Source organism: Somniosus microcephalus, chromosome 6, assembly GCF_052327205.1.
Source record: "Somniosus microcephalus isolate GS21.2 chromosome 6, FLI_Smic_1.0, whole genome shotgun sequence".
Lineage (NCBI taxonomy): Eukaryota > Metazoa > Chordata > Chondrichthyes > Squaliformes > Somniosidae > Somniosus > Somniosus microcephalus.
In genome coordinates, this window is record NC_140992.1 from 130,226,964 (window position 1) to 130,233,303 (window position 6,340).

Below are 6,340 nucleotides of genomic sequence, written 5' to 3' on the forward strand. Positions count from 1 at the left end.
AGATAGCAATGGCATTACTACATATATTTAATAATTTGTTAGAAAAAGGTGTAGTGCCAGAGGACTAGCGGACAGCTAATGTAATACCTATATTTAAGAAGGGGGATAGAACATGTCCAGGAAATTATAGACCAGTCAGCTTAACATCGGTGGTAGGAAAAGTAATGGAATCCCTACTAAAGGAGAGAATAGAAGAACATCTAGAAACAAAAAGTATAATAATGAATAGTCAGCATGGATTTCAAAATGGAAATTTTTGCTCAACCAATCTTATTGAGTTTTTTGAAGAGGTAACAGAGAGTAGACAATGGTAATGCAGTAGATGTAATTTATCTAGATTTTCAAAAGACCTTCGATAAGGTACCCCATAATCGACTAATGAATAAGGTCAGAGCATGCGGAATCAGGGGACAAGTAGCAGAATGGATTGCTAGCTGGCTTCAAGACAGAAAGCAGAGATTGGGAGTAAAGGGTAGCTTATTCACAGTGGCAGAAGGTGGGTAGTGGTGTTCCACAAGGATCAGTGCTGGGACCACTGTTGTTCACAATTTACATTAACGATTTCGACTTTGGAATCAAAATCACAATGTCTAAATTTGCAGATGACACAAAATTGGGGGGGCTAGTCAATACTGAGGAGGGTTGCAACAAATTACAGGAGGACTTGAATAAACTACAGAATGGGCAAATAATTGGCATATGAATTTCAACACAGATAAATGTGAGATATTACATTTTGGTAGAAAGAATAGGGAGGTCACTTATCACTTGGAGGGTGCGAGTCTAGGTAGGGTAGAGGAACAAAGGGATCTCAGAGTACAAATACACAGATCACTAAAAGTTGCATCACAGGTTAGCAAGGCCATAAAAAAAGCAAACCAAGCACTAGGGTTTATTTCTAAAGGGACAGAATTGAAAAGTAGGGAAGTTATGCTAAACCTGTATTGAACCTTCGGTAGACCACACTTAAAATACTGCGTGCAGTTCTGGTCGCCATATTATAAAAAGGATATAGAGGCACTGGAGAGGGTGCAGAGAAGATTTACATAGATGATACCAGAAATGCAAGGGTCATAGAATCATAGAAAGTTACAGCACAGAAGGAGGCCATTTTGGCCCATCGTGTCCGCGCCGGCCAACAAAGAGCTATCCAGCCTAATCCCACTTCCCAGCCCCTGGTCCATAGCCCTGCAGGTTAGAGCATCCCAAGTGCACATCCAAGTACTTTTTAAATGTGGTTAGGGTTCCTGCCTCTACCACCCTTTCAGGCAGTGAGTTCCAGACCCCCACAACCCTCTGGGAGAAGAAATTTCCCTTCAAATCCCCTCTAAACCTTCCCCCATTACTTTAAATCTGTGCCCCCTGGTTTTTGACCCCTCTGCTAAGGGAAATAGACTCGCACCCTCCAAGTGATAAGTGACCTCCCTATTCTTTCTACCAAAATGTAATATCTCACATTTATCTGTGTTGAACTTCATATGCCAATTATCCTTTCTATCCACTTTATCTAATCCCCTCATAATTTTATACACCTCAATAAAGTCTCCCCTCAGCCTCCTCTGTTCCAAGGAAAACAGACCCAGCCTATCCAGTCTTTCCTCATAGCTAAGATTCTCTACTCCCGGCCACATCCTTGTAAATCTCCTCTGTACCTTCTCTAGTGCAATCACATCTTTCCTGTAATGTGGTGACCAGAACTGCACGCAGTGCTCTAGCTGAGGCCTAACTAGTGTTTTATACAGTTGAAGCATAACCCCCCTGCTCTTGTATTCTATGCCACGGTTAATAAAGGCAAGCATTCCGTATGCCTTCTTAACCATCTTATATACCTGGCCTGTTACCTTCAGGGATCTGTGGGCATGCACTCCAAGGTCCCTTTGTTCCTCTACACTACTCAGTGTCCTACCATTTAATATATATTCCCTTTCCTTGTTAGCCCTCCCCAAATGCATTACCTCACACTTCTCCGGATTGAATTCCATTTGCCGCTGTTCTGCCCACCTGACCAATTTATTGATATCTTCCTGCAGTCTACAGCTTCCTTCTTCAGTATCAACTACACAGCCAATTTTAGTATCATCTGCAAACTTCTTAATCATACCCTCTATATTCAAGTCAAGATCATCGATATATGCCACAAAAAGCAAGGGACGTAGTACTGAGCCCTGTGGAACCCCACTGGAAACAGCCTTCCAGTCACAAAAACACCCATCAACCATTACCCTCTGCTTCCTGTCTCTGAGCCAGTTTTGAATCCAACTTGACACTTTGCCCTGGATCCCATGGGCTTTTAACTTCATGACCAGTCTGCCATGTGGAACCTTATCAAAAGCCTTGCTAAAGTCCATATACACTACATCAAATGCACTACCCTCATCCACCCTCCTTGTTACCTCCTCAAAAAATTCAATCAAGTTTGTCAGACACGACCTTCCCTTAACAAGTTCGTGCTGATTAATCCTGTGAGATGAATGGACAAATTGTGATAACTGGACACAATGAGATTACATAGAATTACATAGGATATACAGCACAGAAACAGACCATTCGGCCCAACCAGTCCATCCCGGTGATTATGTTCCACTCGAGCCTCCTCCTGTCCTCATCTAACTATCAGCATATCACCCTATTCCCTTCTCCCTCATATGCTTATCTAGCCTCCCCTTAAATACATCTTATATTATTTGCCTCAACCACTCCCAGTGGTAACAAGTTCCACATTCTCACCATTCTCTGGTTAAAGAAGTTTCTTCCGAATTCCTTATTTGATTTTTTGGTGACTATCTTATATTGATTGCATCTAGTTCTGTTCTTCCCCACAAGTAGAAACACTCTCGCTGTGTCTACTCCATCAAAACCTTTCATAATTTTAAAGACCTCTGTTAGGTCTCCCCTCAGCCATCTTTTCAAGAGAAAAGTGACCAAGGCTGTTCCTCCATTCCTGATAGATATAACCTCGCAGTTCTTGTATCATCCTTGTAAATCTTTTTTGCACCCTCTCCAGTGCTTCTATATCCTTTTTATAATATGGTGACCAAAACTGCACACAGGACTCCAAGTGTGGTCTAACCAAGGTTCGATACAACTGCTCTACTTTCCAATTCCATCCCTCTAGGAATAAACTCTAGTGCTTGGTTTGCTTTTGTTATGGTCTTATTGACCTGTGTCACAACTTTCAGTGGTTTGTATATTTGTACTCCCAAATCCCTTTGCTCCTCTACCCCATTAAGATTTTTATATTCCAAGTAATATTTGCCCTCTGTAATGAAATCTGTTTGTCTTCATCCTGTATTCGTTTTGCACTCATGTATATTACCCTCCCCCACTGTGTATAGTTTCACTTCCTCTTTCCCGACTAACCTGGGAGGTTCCAGGTCTTGGCTCTTGGCTCCGCCCCTGACTTCTCTTACATAAAGATCCCAGGATCTGTATGACTCATTCCTGTGAACCAGTCGACGTGTTGAGATGTTAGCTCTGATCTTAGTGATTAAAAGCCAACTTGTTTAAGTCTATAACTTCTAGTTTTGTGGTTATTGAAGGCCCATCACCCTCCTTATTTTTCTTGTTAAATTGTAATACCTCACACATATCTATGTTGAAATTCATTTGCTAAATATATGCCCACTGCAAGTTTATTAATGACTTCTTGTCATAGAGTCATAGAGTCATAGAGTTTTACAGCACAGAAAGAGGCCCTTCGGCCCATCGTGTCTGCGCCGCCCATCCATCCCTGTCCAGTCTAATCCCATTTTCCAGCATTTGGTCCATAGCCTTGTATGCAATGGCATTTCAAGTGCTCATCCAAATGCTTCTTGAATGTTGTGAGGGTTCCTGCCTCCACCACCCTTTCAGGCATTGAGTTCCACATTCCAACCACCCTCTGGGTGAAAAAGTTCCTCCTCAAATCCCCTCTAAATCTCCTGCCCCTTACCCTGAATCTATGCCCCCTTGTTATTGACCCCCCCACTAAGGGGAAAAGTTCCTCTTTATCTACCCTATCTATGCCCCTCATTATTTTGTACACCTCAATCAGGTCCCCCCTCAGCCTTCTCTGCTCCAAGGAAAACAACTCCAGCCTGTCCAGCCTCTCTTCATAGCTGAGGCGCTCCATCCCAGGTAACATCCTGGTGAATCTTCTCTGCACCCTCTCCAAAGCAATCACATCCTTCCTATAGTGAGGTGACCAGAACTGCACACAGTACTCCAGCTGTGGCCTCACCAGCGTTTTGTACAGCTCCATCATAACCTCCCTGCTCTTATATTCTATGCCTCGGCTAATGAAGGCAAGTATCCCATATGCCTTTTTAACCACCTTATCTACCTGCTCCGCTGCCTTCAGGGATCTATGTACATGTACACCAAGGTCCCTCTGACCCTCTGTACTTCCTAGGGTCCTACCACTCATTGTGTATTCCCTTGCCTTATTTGTCCGTCCAAAATGCATCACCTCGCACTTTTCAGGGTTAAATTCCATTTGCCACTTTTCCGCCCATCTGACCAACCCGTTTATATCGTCCTGTAGCCGGAGGCTTTCCTCCTCGCAATTTACCACCCCACCAATTTTCGTGTCATCTGCGAACTTACTGATCATACCTTTTACATTCTCATCCAAATCATTTATGTAGATCACAAACAATAAGGGACCCAGCACCGATCCCTGAGGTACCCCAATGGACACAGGCTTCCAGTCACAAAAGCAACCTTCGACCATCACCCTCTGCCTCCTGCCACTCAGCCAGTTTAGGATCCAACGTGCCAAGGCACGTTGTAATTTGTTGCAGTCCTCCTCAGTGTTGACAATCCCCCCAATTTGGTGTCATCCGCAAATTTAGAAATTGTGTTTTGATTACAAAGTCTAAATGGTTAATGTAAATTGTGCACAACAGTTGTCCTAGCACTGATCCTTGTGGGAGCCGACTTCTCAGCTTCTGCCACTCTGAATAGCTACCCTTTACCGTTACTCTGTTTTCTGTCTTGCAGCCAGTTAGCTATCCATTCTGCTAATTGTCCCATTCCTCCGCATGCTCAGACCTTAATATTGATTATTCATTATTATATTTTTGTGGCTGGATACAAAGAGATGGTTAGGGACAATGAGATGACTGGGCACAATGATGTGATAAGATATAATGTGATGTCTGCACACAATGAGATGACTGCAACAAATGAGCTGTGTAGGTACAATGAGATGGCTGGTCACAGTGAGATGGCTGGATACAGTGAGATGGCTGGATTAAGTGAGAGATGGCTGGATACAGTGGGAGATGGCTGGATACAGTGGGAGATGCTGGATACAGTGAGAGATGGCTGGATACAGTGAGAGATGGCTGGATACAGTGAGAGATGGCTGGATACAGTGAGAGATGGCTGGATACAGTGAGAGATGGCTGGATACAGTGAGAGATGGCTGGATACAGTGAGATGGCTGGATACAGTGAGATGGCTGGTCACAGTGAGATGGCTGGTCACAGTGAGATGGCTGGTCACAGTGAGATGGCTGGTCACAGTGAGATGGCTGGTCACAGTGAGATGGCTGGTCACAGTGAGATGGCTGGTCAAAGTGAGATGGCTGGTCACAGTGAGATGGCTGGTCACAGTGAGATGGCTGGATACAGTGAGATGGCTGGTCACAGTGAGATGGCTGGTCACAGTGAGATGGCTGGTCACAGTGAGATGGCTGGTCAAAGTGAGATGGCTGGTCAAAGTGAGATGGCTGGTCAAAGTGAGATGGCTGGTCACAGTGAGATGGCTGGATACAGTGAGATGGCTGGATACAATGAGATGGCTGGGCGCAATGAAATAACTGGGTGCAATGAGATGACTGGGCACAATGAGACGACTGGGCACAATTAGAAGATTGGGTTAACTTGTCTATAGTTAAACGTTTTCGAGACCCTGGGATAGAAAGAATTGGAATAGAAGACATTGTTCTCTTCTCATCATCAGTGATGCTGTAAGGGAAAAAGAAAGTTCATTTCCATAGCACCTTTCCCATCCTCAGGAGATCTAGAGCTTCACAGCCAGTTTTGAAATGTAGTCAATGTTACTTAGGCAAACATGACAGCGAATTTGCACAAATGCAATCCCATTAACAGCAAGGCAATAAATGGCCAGTTAATCTGTTTTTGGTAGGATTAGTTGAGAGATTAATGTTGGCAAGGGTACTGGGAGAACTTCATAGTTGTCCTTTGAAATAGAGCTATGGGATCTTTTACCTCCACCTGAACAGGGAGAAGAGGTCTTGATTTAACATCTCCTGCAAAGGATGGAACTGCTGACAATGCAGCATTCCCTCAGTACTGCACTGAAGAGCCAACCTGGATTGCATGCTGAAGTCCTG

The 6,340-nt window shown here is 43.9% G+C and overlaps 1 protein-coding gene across 1 annotated transcript in view; it reads right to left on the minus strand.

Annotated features, from left to right (window-relative positions):
* dzip1l (DAZ interacting zinc finger protein 1-like) overlaps positions 1–6,340 on the minus strand; it is a 413,098-nt gene that overhangs the window by 73,692 nt on the left and 333,066 nt on the right. The gene's annotated exons all lie outside the window — the stretch shown is intronic.